Source organism: Rosa chinensis, chromosome 3 (assembly GCF_002994745.2).
Source record: "Rosa chinensis cultivar Old Blush chromosome 3, RchiOBHm-V2, whole genome shotgun sequence".
Classification (NCBI taxonomy): Eukaryota; Viridiplantae; Streptophyta; class Magnoliopsida; order Rosales; family Rosaceae; genus Rosa; species Rosa chinensis.
In genome coordinates this window covers 36,832,875-36,850,517 of record NC_037090.1, presented here as the reverse complement: position 1 = coordinate 36,850,517, position 17,643 = coordinate 36,832,875, and the positions used below count along the sequence as shown (strand labels likewise).

The window sequence follows — 17,643 nt, the reverse complement described above, 5'->3', positions numbered from 1 at the left end:
TCCCGATTGATAGAATTTCGTGTTGCTATCATCTGCAAAATCAATTCTAAAATCATCATGTTAGTGTCAATATTTTTTTGCCTTTGATTTCTCATTTCACAATATTTTTTTTTCCGCTCCTTTTGATTTCGGCTACTTTGCTCGTGCACCAATTCGGTCAAGCTCTTCTAAGGCTCATGCGACTTGCGCGGCGATCGTACACAGCAGGCATATATATATTAAGACGTCAAAAAGATTGGCCTTGGGCCTTGGGGCTCTTGGGCTCTGTTCGACCGAAGAATTATATTCTGACAACTCACTATTTTTTATTTTTATGAATAGCTAACAGAACGGGGACGGGGGCGGGGCTACCCTAGCCGGGCATGGAGGTGATGGAGATGGCGCAACGTACGGGACCCGACAAATCCCCTTTGTCGTTTTTGTTCAAGCGCTCTAGAGAAGTGAGACGAAGCCTTTATATAAATTGATTCTGCATACACTAACGGGTGCGATCATACCAGCAATAATGCACCGGATCCCATCAGAACTCCGAAGTTAAGCTTGCTTGGGCGAGAGCAGTACTAGGATGGGTGACCTCCTGGGAAGTCCTCGTGTTGCACCCCTCTTTTTGCCTTTGATTTCTCATTTCACAATATTTTTTTTTCCGCTCCTTTTGATTTCGGCTACTTTGCTCGTGCACCAATTCGGTCAAGCTCTTCTAAGGCTCATGCGACTTGCGCGGCGATCGTACACAGCAGGCATATATATATTAAGACGTCAAAAAGATTGGCCTTGGGCCTTGGGGCTCTTGGGCTCTGTTCGACCGAAGAATTATATTCTGACAACTCACTATTTTTTATTTTTATGAATAGCTAACAGAACGGGGACGGGGGCGGGGCTACCCTAGCCGGGCATGGAGGTGATGGAGATGGCGCAACGTACGGGACCCGACAAATCCCCTTTGTCGTTTTTGTTCAAGCGCTCTAGAGAAGTGAGACGAAGCCTTTATATAAATTGATTCTGCATACACTAACGGGTGCGATCATACCAGCAATAATGCACCGGATCCCATCAGAACTCCGAAGTTAAGCTTGCTTGGGCGAGAGCAGTACTAGGATGGGTGACCTCCTGGGAAGTCCTCGTGTTGCACCCCTCTTTTTGCCTTTGATTTCTCATTTCACAATATTTTTTTTTCCGCTCCTTTTGATTTCGGCTACTTTGCTCGTGCACCAATTCGGTCAAGCTCTTCTAAGGCTCATGCGACTTGCGCGGCGATCGTACACAGCAGGCATATATATATTAAGACGTCAAAAAGATTGGCCTTGGGCCTTGGGGCTCTTGGGCTCTGTTCGACCGAAGAATTATATTCTGACAACTCACTATTTTTTATTTTTATGAATAGCTAACAGAACGGGGACGGGGGCGGGGCTACCCTAGCCGGGCATGGAGGTGATGGAGATGGCGCAACGTACGGGACCCGACAAATCCCCTTTGTCGTTTTTGTTCAAGCGCTCTAGAGAAGTGAGACGAAGCCTTTATATAAATTGATTCTGCATACACTAACGGGTGCGATCATACCAGCAATAATGCACCGGATCCCATCGGAACTCCGAAGTTAAGCTTGCTTGGGCGAGAGCAGTACTAGGATGGGTGACCTCCTGGGAAGTCCTCGTGTTGCACCCCTCTTTTTGCCTTTGATTTCTCATTTCACAATATTTTTTTTTCCGCTCCTTTTGATTTCGGCTACTTTGCTCGTGCACCAATTCGGTCAAGCTCTTCTAAGGCTCATGCGACTTGCGCGGCGATCGTACACAGCAGGCATATATATATTAAGACGTCAAAAGATTGGCCTTGGGCCTTGGGGCTCTTGGGCTCTGTTCGACCGAAGAATTATATTCTGACAACTCACTATTTTTTATTTTTATGAATAGCTAACAGAACGGGGACGGGGGCGGGGCTACCCTAGCCGGGCATGGAGGTGATGGAGATGGCGCAACGTACGGGACCCGACAAATCCCCTTTGTCGTTTTTGTTCAAGCGCTCTAGAGAAGTGAGACGAAGCCTTTATATAAATTGATTCTGCATACACTAACGGGTGCGATCATACCAGCAATAATGCACCGGATCCCATCGGAACTCCGAAGTTAAGCTTGCTTGGGCGAGAGCAGTACTAGGATGGGTGACCTCCTGGGAAGTCCTCGTGTTGCACCCCTCTTTTTGCCTTTGATTTCTCATTTCACAATATTTTTTTTTCCGCTCCTTTTGATTTCGGCTACTTTGCTCGTGCACCAATTCGGTCAAGCTCTTCTAAGGCTCATGCGACTTGCGCGGCGATCGTACACAGCAGGCATATATATATTAAGACGTCAAAAAGATTGGCCTTGCGCCTTGGGGCTCTTGGGCTCTGTTCGACCGAAAAATTATATTCTGACAACTCACTATTTTTTATTTTTATGAATAGCTAACAGAACGGGGACGGGGCGGGGCTACCCTAGCCGGGCATGGAGGTGATGGAGATGGCGCAACGTACGGGACCCGACAAATCCCCTTTGTCGTTTTTGTTCAAGCGCTCTAGAGAAGTGAGACGAAGCCTTTATATAAATTGATTCTGCATACACTAACGGGTGCGATCATACCAGCAATAATGCACCGGATCCCATCGGAACTCCGAAGTTAAGCTTGCTTGGGCGAGAGCAGTACTAGGATGGGTGACCTCCTGGGAAGTCCTCGTGTTGCACCCCTCTTTTTGCCTTTGATTTCTCATTTCACAATATTTTTTTTTCCGCTCCTTTTGATTTCGGCTACTTTGCTCGTGCACCAATTCGGTCAAGCTCTTCTAAGGCTCATGCGACTTGCGCGGCGATCGTACACAGCAGGCATATATATATTAAGACGTCAAAAAGATTGGCCTTGGGCCTTGGGGCTCTTGGGCTCTGTTCGACCGAAGAATTATATTCTGACAACTCACTATTTTTTATTTTTATGAATAGCTAACAGAACGGGGACGGGGGCGGGGCTACCCTAGCCGGGCATGGAGGTGATGGAGATGGCGCAACGTACGGGACCCGACAAATCCCCTTTGTCGTTTTTGTTCAAGCGCTCTAGAGAAGTGAGACGAAGCCTTTATATAAATTGATTCTGCATACACTAACGGGTGCGATCATACCAGCAATAATGCACCGGATCCCATCGGAACTCCGAAGTTAAGCTTGCTTGGGCGAGAGCAGTACTAGGATGGGTGACCTCCTGGGAAGTCCTCGTGTTGCACCCCTCTTTTTGCCTTTGATTTCTCATTTCACAATATTTTTTTTTCCGCTCCTTTTGATTTCGGCTACTTTGCTCGTGCACCAATTCGGTCAAGCTCTTCTAAGGCTCATGCGACTTGCGCGGCGATCGTACACAGCAGGCATATATATATTAAGACGTCAAAAAGATTGGCCTTGGGCCTTGGGGCTCTTGGGCTCTGTTCGACCGAAGAATTATATTCTGACAACTCACTATTTTTATTTTTATGAATAGCTAACAGAACGGGGACGGGGGCGGGGCTACCCTAGCCGGGCATGGAGGTGATGGAGATGGCGCAACGTACGGGACCCGACAAATCCCCTTTGTCGTTTTTGTTCAAGCGCTCTAGAGAAGTGAGACGAAGCCTTTATATAAATTGATTCTGCATACACTAACGGGTGCGATCATACCAGCAATAATGCACCGGATCCCATCGAACTCCGAAGTTAAGCTTGCTTGGGCGAGAGCAGTACTAGGATGGGTGACCTCCTGGGAAGTCCTCGTGTTGCACCCCTCTTTTTGCCTTTGATTTCTCATTTCACAATATTTTTTTTCCGCTCCTTTTGATTTCGGCTACTTTGCTCGTGCACCAATTCGGTCAAGCTCTTCTAAGGCTCATGCGACTTGCGCGGCGATCGTACACAGCAGGCATATATATATTAAGACGTCAAAAAGATTGGCCTTGGGCCTTGGGGCTCTTGGGCTCTGTTCGACCGAAGAATTATATTCTGACAACTCACTATTTTTTATTTTTATGAATAGCTAACAGAACGGGGACGGGGGCGGGGCTACCCTAGCCGGGCATGGAGGTGATGGAGATGGCGCAACGTACGGGACCCGACAAATCCCCTTTGTCGTTTTGTTCAAGCGCTCTAGAGAAGTGAGACGAAGCCTTTATATAAATTGATTCTGCATACACTAACGGGTGCGATCATACCAGCAATAATGCACCGGATCCCATCGAACTCCGAAGTTAAGCTTGCTTGGGCGAGAGCAGTACTAGGATGGGTGACCTCCTGGGAAGTCCTCGTGTTGCACCCCTCTTTTTGCCTTTGATTTCTCATTTCACAATATTTTTTTTCCGCTCCTTTTGATTTCGGCTACTTTGCTCGTGCACCAATTCGGTCAAGCTCTTCTAAGGCTCATGCGACTTGCGCGGCGATCGTACACAGCAGGCATATATATATTAAGACGTCAAAAAGATTGGCCTTGGGCCTTGGGGCTCTTGGGCTCTGTTCGACCGAAGAATTATATTCTGACAACTCACTATTTTTATTTTTATGAATAGCTAACAGAACGGGGACGGGGCGGGGCTACCCTAGCCGGGCATGGAGGTGATGGAGATGGCGCAACGTACGGGACCCGACAAATCCCCTTTGTCGTTTTTGTTCAAGCGCTCTAGAGAAGTGAGACGAAGCCTTTATATAAATTGATTCTGCATACACTAACGGGTGCGATCATACCAGCAATAATGCACCGGATCCCATCGAACTCCGAAGTTAAGCTTGCTTGGGCGAGAGCAGTACTAGGATGGGTGACCTCCTGGGAAGTCCTCGTGTTGCACCCCTCTTTTTGCCTTTGATTTCTCATTTCACAATATTTTTTTTTCCGCTCCTTTTGATTTCGGCTACTTTGCTCGTGCACCAATTCGGTCAAGCTCTTCTAAGGCTCATGCGACTTGCGCGGCGATCGTACACAGCAGGCATATATATATTAAGACGTCAAAAAGATTGGCCTTGGGCCTTGGGGCTCTTGGGCTCTGTTCGACCGAAGAATTATATTCTGACAACTCACTATTTTTTATTTTTATGAATAGCTAACAGAACGGGGACGGGGGCGGGGCTACCCTAGCCGGGCATGGAGGTGATGGAGATGGCGCAACGTACGGGACCCGACAAATCCCCTTTGTCGTTTTTGTTCAAGCGCTCTAGAGAAGTGAGACGAAGCCTTTATATAAATTGATTCTGCATACACTAACGGGTGCGATCATACCAGCAATAATGCACCGGATCCCATCAGAACTCCGAAGTTAAGCTTGCTTGGGCGAGAGCAGTACTAGGATGGGTGACCTCCTGGGAAGTCCTCGTGTTGCACCCCTCTTTTTGCCTTTGATTTCTCATTTCACAATATTTTTTTTTCCGCTCCTTTTGATTTCGGCTACTTTGCTCGTGCACCAATTCGGTCAAGCTCTTCTAAGGCTCATGCGACTTGCGCGGCGATCGTACACAGCAGGCATATATATATTAAGACGTCAAAAGATTGGCCTTGGGCCTTGGGGCTCTTGGGCTCTGTTCGACCGAAGAATTATATTCTGACAACTCACTATTTTTTATTTTTATGAATAGCTAACAGAACGGGGACGGGGGCGGGGCTACCCTAGCCGGGCATGGAGGTGATGGAGATGGCGCAACGTACGGGACCCGACAAATCCCCTTTGTCGTTTTTGTTCAAGCGCTCTAGAGAAGTGAGACGAAGCCTTTATATAAATTGATTCTGCATACACTAACGGGTGCGATCATACCAGCAATAATGCACCGGATCCCATCGAACTCCGAAGTTAAGCTTGCTTGGGCGAGAGCAGTACTAGGATGGGTGACCTCCTGGGAAGTCCTCGTGTTGCACCCCTCTTTTTGCCTTTGATTTCTCATTTCACAATATTTTTTTTCCGCTCCTTTTGATTTCGGCTACTTTGCTCGTGCACCAATTCGGTCAAGCTCTTCTAAGGCTCATGCGACTTGCGCGGCGATCGTACACAGCAGGCATATATATATTAAGACGTCAAAAAGATTGGCCTTGGGCCTTGGGGCTCTTGGGCTCTGTTCGACCGAAGAATTATATTCTGACAACTCACTATTTTTTATTTTTATGAATAGCTAACAGAACGGGGACGGGGGCGGGGCTACCCTAGCCGGGCATGGAGGTGATGGAGATGGCGCAACGTACGGGACCCGACAAATCCCCTTTGTCGTTTTTGTTCAAGCGCTCTAGAGAAGTGAGACGAAGCCTTTATATAAATTGATTCTGCATACACTAACGGGTGCGATCATACCAGCAATAATGCACCGGATCCCATCAGAACTCCGAAGTTAAGCTTGCTTGGGCGAGAGCAGTACTAGGATGGGTGACCTCCTGGGAAGTCCTCGTGTTGCACCCCTCTTTTTGCCTTTGATTTCTCATTTCACAATATTTTTTTTCCGCTCCTTTTGATTTCGGCTACTTTGCTCGTGCACCAATTCGGTCAAGCTCTTCTAAGGCTCATGCGACTTGCGCGGCGATCGTACACAGCAGGCATATATATATTAAGACGTCAAAAAGATTGGCCTTGGGCCTTGGGGCTCTTGGGCTCTGTTCGACCGAAGAATTATATTCTGACAACTCACTATTTTTTATTTTTATGAATAGCTAACAGAACGGGGACGGGGGCGGGGCTACCCTAGCCGGGCATGGAGGTGATGGAGATGGCGCAACGTACGGGACCCGACAAATCCCCTTTGTCGTTTTTGTTCAAGCGCTCTAGAGAAGTGAGACGAAGCCTTTATATAAATTGATTCTGCATACACTAACGGGTGCGATCATACCAGCAATAATGCACCGGATCCCATCAGAACTCCGAAGTTAAGCTTGCTTGGGCGAGAGCAGTACTAGGATGGGTGACCTCCTGGGAAGTCCTCGTGTTGCACCCCTCTTTTTGCCTTTGATTTCTCATTTCACAATATTTTTTTTTCCGCTCCTTTTGATTTCGGCTACTTTGCTCGTGCACCAATTCGGTCAAGCTCTTCTAAGGCTCATGCGACTTGCGCGGCGATCGTACACAGCAGGCATATATATATTAAGACGTCAAAAAGATTGGCCTTGGGCCTTGGGGCTCTTGGGCTCTGTTCGACCGAAGAATTATATTCTGACAACTCACTATTTTTTATTTTTATGAATAGCTAACAGAACGGGGACGGGGCGGGGCTACCCTAGCCGGGCATGGAGGTGATGGAGATGGCGCAACGTACGGGACCCGACAAATCCCCTTTGTCGTTTTTGTTCAAGCGCTCTAGAGAAGTGAGACGAAGCCTTTATATAAATTGATTCTGCATACACTAACGGGTGCGATCATACCAGCAATAATGCACCGGATCCCATCAGAACTCCGAAGTTAAGCTTGCTTGGGCGAGAGCAGTACTAGGATGGGTGACCTCCTGGGAAGTCCTCGTGTTGCACCCCTCTTTTTGCCTTTGATTTCTCATTTCACAATATTTTTTTTCCGCTCCTTTTGATTTCGGCTACTTTGCTCGTGCACCAATTCGGTCAAGCTCTTCTAAGGCTCATGCGACTTGCGCGGCGATCGTACACAGCAGGCATATATATATTAAGACGTCAAAAAGATTGGCCTTGGGCCTTGGGCTCTTGGGCTCTGTTCGACCGAAGAATTATATTCTGACAACTCACTATTTTTATTTTTATGAATAGCTAACAGAACGGGGACGGGGGCGGGGCTACCCTAGCCGGGCATGGAGGTGATGGAGATGGCGCAACGTACGGGACCCGACAAATCCCCTTTGTCGTTTTTGTTCAAGCGCTCTAGAGAAGTGAGACGAAGCCTTTATATAAATTGATTCTGCATACACTAACGGGTGCGATCATACCAGCAATAATGCACCGGATCCCATCAGAACTCCGAAGTTAAGCTTGCTTGGGCGAGAGCAGTACTAGGATGGGTGACCTCCTGGGAAGTCCTCGTGTTGCACCCCTCTTTTTGCCTTTGATTTCTCATTTCACAATATTTTTTTTTCCGCTCCTTTTGATTTCGGCTACTTTGCTCGTGCACCAATTCGGTCAAGCTCTTCTAAGGCTCATGCGACTTGCGCGGCGATCGTACACAGCAGGCATATATATATTAAGACGTCAAAAAGATTGGCCTTGGGCCTTGGGGCTCTTGGGCTCTGTTCGACCGAAGAATTATATTCTGACAACTCACTATTTTTATTTTTATGAATAGCTAACAGAACGGGGACGGGGGCGGGGCTACCCTAGCCGGGCATGGAGGTGATGGAGATGGCGCAACGTACGGGACCCGACAAATCCCCTTTGTCGTTTTTGTTCAAGCGCTCTAGAGAAGTGAGACGAAGCCTTTATATAAATTGATTCTGCATACACTAACGGGTGCGATCATACCAGCAATAATGCACCGGATCCCATCAGAACTCCGAAGTTAAGCTTGCTTGGGCGAGAGCAGTACTAGGATGGGTGACCTCCTGGGAAGTCCTCGTGTTGCACCCCTCTTTTTGCCTTTGATTTCTCATTTCACAATATTTTTTTTCCGCTCCTTTTGATTTCGGCTACTTTGCTCGTGCACCAATTCGGTCAAGCTCTTCTAAGGCTCATGCGACTTGCGCGGCGATCGTACACAGCAGGCATATATATATTAAGACGTCAAAAAGATTGGCCTTGGGCCTTGGGCTCTTGGGCTCTGTTCGACCGAAGAATTATATTCTGACAACTCACTATTTTTATTTTTATGAATAGCTAACAGAACGGGGACGGGGGCGGGGCTACCCTAGCCGGGCATGGAGGTGATGGAGATGGCGCAACGTACGGGACCCGACAAATCCCCTTTGTCGTTTTTGTTCAAGCGCTCTAGAGAAGTGAGACGAAGCCTTTATATAAATTGATTCTGCATACACTAACGGGTGCGATCATACCAGCAATAATGCACCGGATCCCATCAGAACTCCGAAGTTAAGCTTGCTTGGGCGAGAGCAGTACTAGGATGGGTGACCTCCTGGGAAGTCCTCGTGTTGCACCCCTCTTTTTGCCTTTGATTTCTCATTTCACAATATTTTTTTTCCGCTCCTTTTGATTTCGGCTACTTTGCTCGTGCACCAATTCGGTCAAGCTCTTCTAAGGCTCATGCGACTTGCGCGGCGATCGTACACAGCAGGCATATATATATTAAGACGTCAAAAGATTGGCCTTGGGCCTTGGGGCTCTTGGGCTCTGTTCGACCGAAGAATTATATTCTGACAACTCACTATTTTTTATTTTTATGAATAGCTAACAGAACGGGGACGGGGGCGGGGCTACCCTAGCCGGGCATGGAGGTGATGGAGATGGCGCAACGTACGGGACCCGACAAATCCCCTTTGTCGTTTTTGTTCAAGCGCTCTAGAGAAGTGAGACGAAGCCTTTATATAAATTGATTCTGCATACACTAACGGGTGCGATCATACCAGCAATAATGCACCGGATCCCATCAGAACTCCGAAGTTAAGCTTGCTTGGGCGAGAGCAGTACTAGGATGGGTGACCTCCTGGGAAGTCCTCGTGTTGCACCCCTCTTTTTGCCTTTGATTTCTCATTTCACAATATTTTTTTTCCGCTCCTTTTGATTTCGGCTACTTTGCTCGTGCACCAATTCGGTCAAGCTCTTCTAAGGCTCATGCGACTTGCGCGGCGATCGTACACAGCAGGCATATATATATTAAGACGTCAAAAAGATTGGCCTTGGGCCTTGGGGCTCTTGGGCTCTGTTCGACCGAAGAATTATATTCTGACAACTCACTATTTTTATTTTTATGAATAGCTAACAGAACGGGGACGGGGCGGGGCTACCCTAGCCGGGCATGGAGGTGATGGAGATGGCGCAACGTACGGGACCCGACAAATCCCCTTTGTCGTTTTTGTTCAAGCGCTCTAGAGAAGTGAGACGAAGCCTTTATATAAATTGATTCTGCATACACTAACGGGTGCGATCATACCAGCAATAATGCACCGGATCCCATCAGAACTCCGAAGTTAAGCTTGCTTGGGCGAGAGCAGTACTAGGATGGGTGACCTCCTGGGAAGTCCTCGTGTTGCACCCCTCTTTTTGCCTTTGATTTCTCATTTCACAATATTTTTTTTTCCGCTCCTTTTGATTTCGGCTACTTTGCTCGTGCACCAATTCGGTCAAGCTCTTCTAAGGCTCATGCGACTTGCGCGGCGATCGTACACAGCAGGCATATATATATTAAGACGTCAAAAAGATTGGCCTTGGGCCTTGGGCTCTTGGGCTCTGTTCGACCGAAGAATTATATTCTGACAACTCACTATTTTTTATTTTTATGAATAGCTAACAGAACGGGGACGGGGGCGGGGCTACCCTAGCCGGGCATGGAGGTGATGGAGATGGCGCAACGTACGGGACCCGACAAATCCCCTTTGTCGTTTTTGTTCAAGCGCTCTAGAGAAGTGAGACGAAGCCTTTATATAAATTGATTCTGCATACACTAACGGGTGCGATCATACCAGCAATAATGCACCGGATCCCATCAGAACTCCGAAGTTAAGCTTGCTTGGGCGAGAGCAGTACTAGGATGGGTGACCTCCTGGGAAGTCCTCGTGTTGCACCCCTCTTTTTGCCTTTGATTTCTCATTTCACAATATTTTTTTTTCCGCTCCTTTTGATTTCGGCTACTTTGCTCGTGCACCAATTCGGTCAAGCTCTTCTAAGGCTCATGCGACTTGCGCGGCGATCGTACACAGCAGGCATATATATATTAAGACGTCAAAAAGATTGGCCTTGGGCCTTGGGGCTCTTGGGCTCTGTTCGACCGAAGAATTATATTCTGACAACTCACTATTTTTTATTTTTATGAATAGCTAACAGAACGGGGACGGGGGCGGGGCTACCCTAGCCGGGCATGGAGGTGATGGAGATGGCGCAACGTACGGGACCCGACAAATCCCCTTTGTCGTTTTGTTCAAGCGCTCTAGAGAAGTGAGACGAAGCCTTTATATAAATTGATTCTGCATACACTAACGGGTGCGATCATACCAGCAATAATGCACCGGATCCCATCAGAACTCCGAAGTTAAGCTTGCTTGGGCGAGAGCAGTACTAGGATGGGTGACCTCCTGGGAAGTCCTCGTGTTGCACCCCTCTTTTTGCCTTTGATTTCTCATTTCACAATATTTTTTTTTCCGCTCCTTTTGATTTCGGCTACTTTGCTCGTGCACCAATTCGGTCAAGCTCTTCTAAGGCTCATGCGACTTGCGCGGCGATCGTACACAGCAGGCATATATATATTAAGACGTCAAAAAGATTGGCCTTGGGCCTTGGGGCTCTTGGGCTCTGTTCGACCGAAGAATTATATTCTGACAACTCACTATTTTTTATTTTATGAATAGCTAACAGAACGGGGACGGGGGCGGGGCTACCCTAGCCGGGCATGGAGGTGATGGAGATGGCGCAACGTACGGGACCCGACAAATCCCCTTTGTCGTTTTTGTTCAAGCGCTCTAGAGAAGTGAGACGAAGCCTTTATATAAATTGATTCTGCATACACTAACGGGTGCGATCATACCAGCAATAATGCACCGGATCCCATCAGAACTCCGAAGTTAAGCTTGCTTGGGCGAGAGCAGTACTAGGATGGGTGACCTCCTGGGAAGTCCTCGTGTTGCACCCCTCTTTTTGCCTTTGATTTCTCATTTCACAATATTTTTTTTTCCGCTCCTTTTGATTTCGGCTACTTTGCTCGTGCACCAATTCGGTCAAGCTCTTCTAAGGCTCATGCGACTTGCGCGGCGATCGTACACAGCAGGCATATATATATTAAGACGTCAAAAAGATTGGCCTTGGGCCTTGGGGCTCTTGGGCTCTGTTCGACCGAAGAATTATATTCTGACAACTCACTATTTTTATTTTTATGAATAGCTAACAGAACGGGGACGGGGGCGGGGCTACCCTAGCCGGGCATGGAGGTGATGGAGATGGCGCAACGTACGGGACCCGACAAATCCCCTTTGTCGTTTTTGTTCAAGCGCTCTAGAGAAGTGAGACGAAGCCTTTATATAAATTGATTCTGCATACACTAACGGGTGCGATCATACCAGCAATAATGCACCGGATCCCATCAGAACTCCGAAGTTAAGCTTGCTTGGGCGAGAGCAGTACTAGGATGGGTGACCTCCTGGGAAGTCCTCGTGTTGCACCCCTCTTTTTGCCTTTGATTTCTCATTTCACAATATTTTTTTTTCCGCTCCTTTTGATTTCGGCTACTTTGCTCGTGCACCAATTCGGTCAAGCTCTTCTAAGGCTCATGCGACTTGCGCGGCGATCGTACACAGCAGGCATATATATATTAAGACGTCAAAAAGATTGGCCTTGGGCCTTGGGGCTCTTGGGCTCTGTTCGACCGAAGAATTATATTCTGACAACTCACTATTTTTTATTTTTATGAATAGCTAACAGAACGGGGACGGGGGCGGGGCTACCCTAGCCGGGCATGGAGGTGATGGAGATGGCGCAACGTACGGGACCCGACAAATCCCCTTTGTCGTTTTTGTTCAAGCGCTCTAGAGAAGTGAGACGAAGCCTTTATATAAATTGATTCTGCATACACTAACGGGTGCGATCATACCAGCAATAATGCACCGGATCCCATCAGAACTCCGAAGTTAAGCTTGCTTGGGCGAGAGCAGTACTAGGATGGGTGACCTCCTGGGAAGTCCTCGTGTTGCACCCCTCTTTTTGCCTTTGATTTCTCATTTCACAATATTTTTTTTCCGCTCCTTTTGATTTCGGCTACTTTGCTCGTGCACCAATTCGGTCAAGCTCTTCTAAGGCTCATGCGACTTGCGCGGCGATCGTACACAGCAGGCATATATATATTAAGACGTCAAAAAGATTGGCCTTGGGCCTTGGGGCTCTTGGGCTCTGTTCGACCGAAGAATTATATTCTGACAACTCACTATTTTTTATTTTTATGAATAGCTAACAGAACGGGGACGGGGGCGGGGCTACCCTAGCCGGGCATGGAGGTGATGGAGATGGCGCAACGTACGGGACCCGACAAATCCCCTTTGTCGTTTTTGTTCAAGCGCTCTAGAGAAGTGAGACGAAGCCTTTATATAAATTGATTCTGCATACACTAACGGGTGCGATCATACCAGCAATAATGCACCGGATCCCATCAGAACTCCGAAGTTAAGCTTGCTTGGGCGAGAGCAGTACTAGGATGGGTGACCTCCTGGGAAGTCCTCGTGTTGCACCCCTCTTTTTGCCTTTGATTTCTCATTTCACAATATTTTTTTTTCCGCTCCTTTTGATTTCGGCTACTTTGCTCGTGCACCAATTCGGTCAAGCTCTTCTAAGGCTCATGCGACTTGCGCGGCGATCGTACACAGCAGGCATATATATATTAAGACGTCAAAAAGATTGGCCTTGGGCCTTGGGGCTCTTGGGCTCTGTTCGACCGAAGAATTATATTCTGACAACTCACTATTTTTTATTTTATGAATAGCTAACAGAACGGGGACGGGGGCGGGGCTACCCTAGCCGGGCATGGAGGTGATGGAGATGGCGCAACGTACGGGACCCGACAAATCCCCTTTGTCGTTTTTGTTCAAGCGCTCTAGAGAAGTGAGACGAAGCCTTTATATAAATTGATTCTGCATACACTAACGGGTGCGATCATACCAGCAATAATGCACCGGATCCCATCAGAACTCCGAAGTTAAGCTTGCTTGGGCGAGAGCAGTACTAGGATGGGTGACCTCCTGGGAAGTCCTCGTGTTGCACCCCTCTTTTTGCCTTTGATTTCTCATTTCACAATATTTTTTTTCCGCTCCTTTTGATTTCGGCTACTTTGCTCGTGCACCAATTCGGTCAAGCTCTTCTAAGGCTCATGCGACTTGCGCGGCGATCGTACACAGCAGGCATATATATATTAAGACGTCAAAAAGATTGGCCTTGGGCCTTGGGGCTCTTGGGCTCTGTTCTACCGAAGAGTTATATTCTGACAGCGCTCTGTTTTTTATTTTGATGAATAGCTAACAGAACGGGGACGGGGGCGTGGCTACCCTAGCCGGGCATGGAGGTGATGGAGATGGCGCAACGTACGGGACCCGACAAATCCCCTTTGTCGTTTTTGTTCAAGCGCTCTAGAGAAGTGAGACGCTGCCTTTATTTAAATTGATCATGCATACACTAACGGGTGCGATCATACCAGCAATAATGCACCGGATCCCATCAGAACTCCGAAGTTAAGCTTGCTTGGGCGAGAGCAGTACTAGGATGGGTGACCTCCTGGGAAGTCCTCGTGTTGCACCCCTCTTTTTGCCTTTGATTTCTCATTTCACAATATTTTTTTTTCCGCTCCTTTTGATTTCGGCTACTTTGCTCGTGCACCAATTCGGTCAAGCTCTTCTAAGGCTCATGCGACTTGCGCGGCGATCGTACACAGCAGGCATATATATATTAAGACGTCAAAAAGATTGGCCTTGGGCCTTGGGGCTCTTGGGCTCTGTTCGACCGAAGAATTATATTCTGACAACTCACTATTTTTTATTTTTATGAATAGCTAACAGAACGGGGACGGGGGCGGGGCTACCCTAGCCGGGCATGGAGGTGATGGAGATGGCGCAACGTACGGGACCCGACAAATCCCCTTTGTCGTTTTTGTTCAAGCGCTCTAGAGAAGTGAGACGAAGCCTTTATATAAATTGATTCTGCATACACTAACGGGTGCGATCATACCAGCAATAATGCACCGGATCCCATCAGAACTCCGAAGTTAAGCTTGCTTGGGCGAGAGCAGTACTAGGATGGGTGACCTCCTGGGAAGTCCTCGTGTTGCACCCCTCTTTTTGCCTTTGATTTCTCATTTCACAATATTTTTTTTTCCGCTCCTTTTGATTTCGGCTACTTTGCTCGTGCACCAATTCGGTCAAGCTCTTCTAAGGCTCATGCGACTTGCGCGGCGATCGTACACAGCAGGCATATATATATTAAGACGTCAAAAAGATTGGCCTTGGGCCTTGGGGCTCTTGGGCTCTGTTCGACCGAAGAATTATATTCTGACAACTCACTATTTTTTATTTTTATGAATAGCTAACAGAACGGGGACGGGGGCGGGGCTACCCTAGCCGGGCATGGAGGTGATGGAGATGGCGCAACGTACGGGACCCGACAAATCCCCTTTGTCGTTTTTGTTCAAGCGCTCTAGAGAAGTGAGACGAAGCCTTTATATAAATTGATTCTGCATACACTAACGGGTGCGATCATACCAGCAATAATGCACCGGATCCCATCAGAACTCCGAAGTTAAGCTTGCTTGGGCGAGAGCAGTACTAGGATGGGTGACCTCCTGGGAAGTCCTCGTGTTGCACCCCTCTTTTTGCCTTTGATTTCTCATTTCACAATATTTTTTTTTCCGCTCCTTTTGATTTCGGCTACTTTGCTCGTGCACCAATTCGGTCAAGCTCTTCTAAGGCTCATGCGACTTGCGCGGCGATCGTACACAGCAGGCATATATATATTAAGACGTCAAAAAGATTGGCCTTGGGCCTTGGGGCTCTTGGGCTCTGTTCGACCGAAGAATTATATTCTGACAACTCACTATTTTTATTTTTATGAATAGCTAACAGAACGGGGACGGGGGCGGGGCTACCCTAGCCGGGCATGGAGGTGATGGAGATGGCGCAACGTACGGGACCCGACAAATCCCCTTTGTCGTTTTTGTTCAAGCGCTCTAGAGAAGTGAGACGAAGCCTTTATATAAATTGATTCTGCATACACTAACGGGTGCGATCATACCAGCAATAATGCACCGGATCCCATCAGAACTCCGAAGTTAAGCTTGCTTGGGCGAGAGCAGTACTAGGATGGGTGACCTCCTGGGAAGTCCTCGTGTTGCACCCCTCTTTTTGCCTTTGATTTCTCATTTCACAATATTTTTTTTTCCGCTCCTTTTGATTTCGGCTACTTTGCTCGTGCACCAATTCGGTCAAGCTCTTCTAAGGCTCATGCGACTTGCGCGGCGATCGTACACAGCAGGCATATATATATTAAGACGTCAAAAAGATTGGCCTTGGGCCTTGGGCTCTTGGGCTCTGTTCGACCGAAGAATTATATTCTGACAACTCACTATTTTTATTTTTATGAATAGCTAACAGAACGGGGACGGGGGCGGGGCTACCCTAGCCGGGCATGGAGGTGATGGAGATGGCGCAACGTACGGGACCCGACAAATCCCCTTTGTCGTTTTTGTTCAAGCGCTCTAGAGAAGTGAGACGAAGCCTTTATATAAATTGATTCTGCATACACTAACGGGTGCGATCATACCAGCAATAATGCACCGGATCCCATCAGAACTCCGAAGTTAAGCTTGCTTGGGCGAGAGCAGTACTAGGATGGGTGACCTCCTGGGAAGTCCTCGTGTTGCACCCCTCTTTTTGCCTTTGATTTCTCATTTCACAATATTTTTTTTTCCGCTCCTTTTGATTTCGGCTACTTTGCTCGTGCACCAATTCGGTCAAGCTCTTCTAAGGCTCATGCGACTTGCGCGGCGATCGTACACAGCAGGCATATATATATTAAGACGTCAAAAAGATTGGCCTTGGGCCTTGGGGCTCTTGGGCTCTGTTCGACCGAAGAATTATATTCTGACAACTCACTATTTTTATTTTATGAATAGCTAACAGAACGGGGACGGGGGCGGGGCTACCCTAGCCGGGCATGGAGGTGATGGAGATGGCGCAACGTACGGGACCCGACAAATCCCCTTTGTCGTTTTTGTTCAAGCGCTCTAGAGAAGTGAGACGAAGCCTTTATATAAATTGATTCTGCATACACTAACGGGTGCGATCATACCAGCAATAATGCACCGGATCCCATCAGAACTCCGAAGTTAAGCTTGCTTGGGCGAGAGCAGTACTAGGATGGGTGACCTCCTGGGAAGTCCTCGTGTTGCACCCCTCTTTTTGCCTTTGATTTCTCATTTCACAATATTTTTTTTTCCGCTCCTTTTGATTTCGGCTACTTTGCTCGTGCACCAATTCGGTCAAGCTCTTCTAAGGCTCATGCGACTTGCGCGGCGATCGTACACAGCAGGCATATATATATTAAGACGTCAAAAAGATTGGCCTTGGGCCTTGGGGCTCTTGGGCTCTGTTCGACCGAAGAATTATATTCTGACAACTCACTATTTTTATTTTTATGAATAGCTAACAGAACGGGGACGGGGGCGGGGCTACCCTAGCCGGGCATGGAGGTGATGGAGATGGCGCAACGTACGGGACCCGACAAATCCCCTTTGTCGTTTTTGTTCAAGCGCTCTAGAGAAGTGAGACGAAGCCTTTATATAAATTGATTCTGCATACACTAACGGGTGCGATCATACCAGCAATAATGCACCGGATCCCATCAGAACTCCGAAGTTAAGCTTGCTTGGGCGAGAGCAGTACTAGGATGGGTGACCTCCTGGGAAGTCCTCGTGTTGCACCCCTCTTTTTGCCTTTGATTTCTCATTTCACAATATTTTTTTTTCCGCTCCTTTTGATTTCGGCTACTTTGCTCGTGCACCAATTCGGTCAAGCTCTTCTAAGGCTCATGCGACTTGCGCGGCGA

At 47.7% G+C, this 17,643-nt stretch overlaps 33 non-coding genes across 33 annotated transcripts; all 33 read left to right on the top strand.

Annotated features, from left to right (window-relative positions):
- Nucleotides 1-483: 483 nt before the first annotated feature.
- Nucleotides 484-602, top strand: LOC112195497. Its single transcript, XR_002934561.1, has one exon. It is a non-coding gene; the product is annotated as a 5S ribosomal RNA (ribosomal RNA).
- Nucleotides 603-1,013: 411 nt separating this feature from the next.
- LOC112195496 lies at nucleotides 1,014-1,132 on the top strand. Its single transcript, XR_002934560.1, has one exon. It is a non-coding gene; the product is annotated as a 5S ribosomal RNA (ribosomal RNA).
- A 411-nt stretch (nucleotides 1,133-1,543) lies between these two features.
- On the top strand, nucleotides 1,544-1,662 carry LOC112195502. The gene has a single exon (XR_002934566.1). It is a non-coding gene; the product is annotated as a 5S ribosomal RNA (ribosomal RNA).
- A 410-nt stretch (nucleotides 1,663-2,072) lies between these two features.
- LOC112195501 lies at nucleotides 2,073-2,191 on the top strand. The gene has a single exon (XR_002934565.1). It is a non-coding gene; the product is annotated as a 5S ribosomal RNA (ribosomal RNA).
- Nucleotides 2,192-2,601: 410 nt separating this feature from the next.
- On the top strand, nucleotides 2,602-2,720 carry LOC112195500. Its single transcript, XR_002934564.1, has one exon. It is a non-coding gene; the product is annotated as a 5S ribosomal RNA (ribosomal RNA).
- Nucleotides 2,721-3,131: 411 nt separating this feature from the next.
- On the top strand, nucleotides 3,132-3,250 carry LOC112195499. The gene has a single exon (XR_002934563.1). It is a non-coding gene; the product is annotated as a 5S ribosomal RNA (ribosomal RNA).
- Nucleotides 3,251-3,660: 410 nt separating this feature from the next.
- LOC112195520 lies at nucleotides 3,661-3,778 on the top strand. Its single transcript, XR_002934583.1, has one exon. It is a non-coding gene; the product is annotated as a 5S ribosomal RNA (ribosomal RNA).
- A 409-nt stretch (nucleotides 3,779-4,187) lies between these two features.
- LOC112195519 lies at nucleotides 4,188-4,305 on the top strand. Its single transcript, XR_002934582.1, has one exon. It is a non-coding gene; the product is annotated as a 5S ribosomal RNA (ribosomal RNA).
- A 408-nt stretch (nucleotides 4,306-4,713) lies between these two features.
- On the top strand, nucleotides 4,714-4,831 carry LOC112195518. Its single transcript, XR_002934581.1, has one exon. It is a non-coding gene; the product is annotated as a 5S ribosomal RNA (ribosomal RNA).
- A 411-nt stretch (nucleotides 4,832-5,242) lies between these two features.
- On the top strand, nucleotides 5,243-5,361 carry LOC112195495. Its single transcript, XR_002934559.1, has one exon. It is a non-coding gene; the product is annotated as a 5S ribosomal RNA (ribosomal RNA).
- A 410-nt stretch (nucleotides 5,362-5,771) lies between these two features.
- Nucleotides 5,772-5,889, top strand: LOC112195517. The gene has a single exon (XR_002934580.1). It is a non-coding gene; the product is annotated as a 5S ribosomal RNA (ribosomal RNA).
- A 410-nt stretch (nucleotides 5,890-6,299) lies between these two features.
- Nucleotides 6,300-6,418, top strand: LOC112195494. Its single transcript, XR_002934558.1, has one exon. It is a non-coding gene; the product is annotated as a 5S ribosomal RNA (ribosomal RNA).
- Nucleotides 6,419-6,828: 410 nt separating this feature from the next.
- Nucleotides 6,829-6,947, top strand: LOC112195493. The gene has a single exon (XR_002934557.1). It is a non-coding gene; the product is annotated as a 5S ribosomal RNA (ribosomal RNA).
- Nucleotides 6,948-7,357: 410 nt separating this feature from the next.
- Nucleotides 7,358-7,476, top strand: LOC112195490. Its single transcript, XR_002934555.1, has one exon. It is a non-coding gene; the product is annotated as a 5S ribosomal RNA (ribosomal RNA).
- A 408-nt stretch (nucleotides 7,477-7,884) lies between these two features.
- LOC112195489 lies at nucleotides 7,885-8,003 on the top strand. The gene has a single exon (XR_002934554.1). It is a non-coding gene; the product is annotated as a 5S ribosomal RNA (ribosomal RNA).
- A 410-nt stretch (nucleotides 8,004-8,413) lies between these two features.
- On the top strand, nucleotides 8,414-8,532 carry LOC112195488. Its single transcript, XR_002934553.1, has one exon. It is a non-coding gene; the product is annotated as a 5S ribosomal RNA (ribosomal RNA).
- Nucleotides 8,533-8,940: 408 nt separating this feature from the next.
- Nucleotides 8,941-9,059, top strand: LOC112195487. The gene has a single exon (XR_002934552.1). It is a non-coding gene; the product is annotated as a 5S ribosomal RNA (ribosomal RNA).
- Nucleotides 9,060-9,468: 409 nt separating this feature from the next.
- On the top strand, nucleotides 9,469-9,587 carry LOC112195486. The gene has a single exon (XR_002934551.1). It is a non-coding gene; the product is annotated as a 5S ribosomal RNA (ribosomal RNA).
- A 408-nt stretch (nucleotides 9,588-9,995) lies between these two features.
- Nucleotides 9,996-10,114, top strand: LOC112195485. Its single transcript, XR_002934550.1, has one exon. It is a non-coding gene; the product is annotated as a 5S ribosomal RNA (ribosomal RNA).
- Nucleotides 10,115-10,524: 410 nt separating this feature from the next.
- LOC112195484 lies at nucleotides 10,525-10,643 on the top strand. The gene has a single exon (XR_002934549.1). It is a non-coding gene; the product is annotated as a 5S ribosomal RNA (ribosomal RNA).
- Nucleotides 10,644-11,053: 410 nt separating this feature from the next.
- Nucleotides 11,054-11,172, top strand: LOC112195483. The gene has a single exon (XR_002934548.1). It is a non-coding gene; the product is annotated as a 5S ribosomal RNA (ribosomal RNA).
- Nucleotides 11,173-11,582: 410 nt separating this feature from the next.
- LOC112195482 lies at nucleotides 11,583-11,701 on the top strand. The gene has a single exon (XR_002934547.1). It is a non-coding gene; the product is annotated as a 5S ribosomal RNA (ribosomal RNA).
- Nucleotides 11,702-12,111: 410 nt separating this feature from the next.
- LOC112195481 lies at nucleotides 12,112-12,230 on the top strand. Its single transcript, XR_002934546.1, has one exon. It is a non-coding gene; the product is annotated as a 5S ribosomal RNA (ribosomal RNA).
- Nucleotides 12,231-12,641: 411 nt separating this feature from the next.
- On the top strand, nucleotides 12,642-12,760 carry LOC112195479. Its single transcript, XR_002934544.1, has one exon. It is a non-coding gene; the product is annotated as a 5S ribosomal RNA (ribosomal RNA).
- Nucleotides 12,761-13,170: 410 nt separating this feature from the next.
- On the top strand, nucleotides 13,171-13,289 carry LOC112195478. Its single transcript, XR_002934543.1, has one exon. It is a non-coding gene; the product is annotated as a 5S ribosomal RNA (ribosomal RNA).
- A 410-nt stretch (nucleotides 13,290-13,699) lies between these two features.
- Nucleotides 13,700-13,818, top strand: LOC112195477. The gene has a single exon (XR_002934542.1). It is a non-coding gene; the product is annotated as a 5S ribosomal RNA (ribosomal RNA).
- Nucleotides 13,819-14,228: 410 nt separating this feature from the next.
- On the top strand, nucleotides 14,229-14,347 carry LOC112195476. Its single transcript, XR_002934541.1, has one exon. It is a non-coding gene; the product is annotated as a 5S ribosomal RNA (ribosomal RNA).
- Nucleotides 14,348-14,758: 411 nt separating this feature from the next.
- On the top strand, nucleotides 14,759-14,877 carry LOC112195474. Its single transcript, XR_002934540.1, has one exon. It is a non-coding gene; the product is annotated as a 5S ribosomal RNA (ribosomal RNA).
- Nucleotides 14,878-15,288: 411 nt separating this feature from the next.
- LOC112195473 lies at nucleotides 15,289-15,407 on the top strand. The gene has a single exon (XR_002934539.1). It is a non-coding gene; the product is annotated as a 5S ribosomal RNA (ribosomal RNA).
- Nucleotides 15,408-15,817: 410 nt separating this feature from the next.
- Nucleotides 15,818-15,936, top strand: LOC112195472. Its single transcript, XR_002934538.1, has one exon. It is a non-coding gene; the product is annotated as a 5S ribosomal RNA (ribosomal RNA).
- A 409-nt stretch (nucleotides 15,937-16,345) lies between these two features.
- Nucleotides 16,346-16,464, top strand: LOC112195471. Its single transcript, XR_002934537.1, has one exon. It is a non-coding gene; the product is annotated as a 5S ribosomal RNA (ribosomal RNA).
- A 409-nt stretch (nucleotides 16,465-16,873) lies between these two features.
- Nucleotides 16,874-16,992, top strand: LOC112195470. The gene has a single exon (XR_002934536.1). It is a non-coding gene; the product is annotated as a 5S ribosomal RNA (ribosomal RNA).
- A 410-nt stretch (nucleotides 16,993-17,402) lies between these two features.
- Nucleotides 17,403-17,521, top strand: LOC112195469. The gene has a single exon (XR_002934535.1). It is a non-coding gene; the product is annotated as a 5S ribosomal RNA (ribosomal RNA).
- Nucleotides 17,522-17,643: the final 122 nt, after the last annotated feature.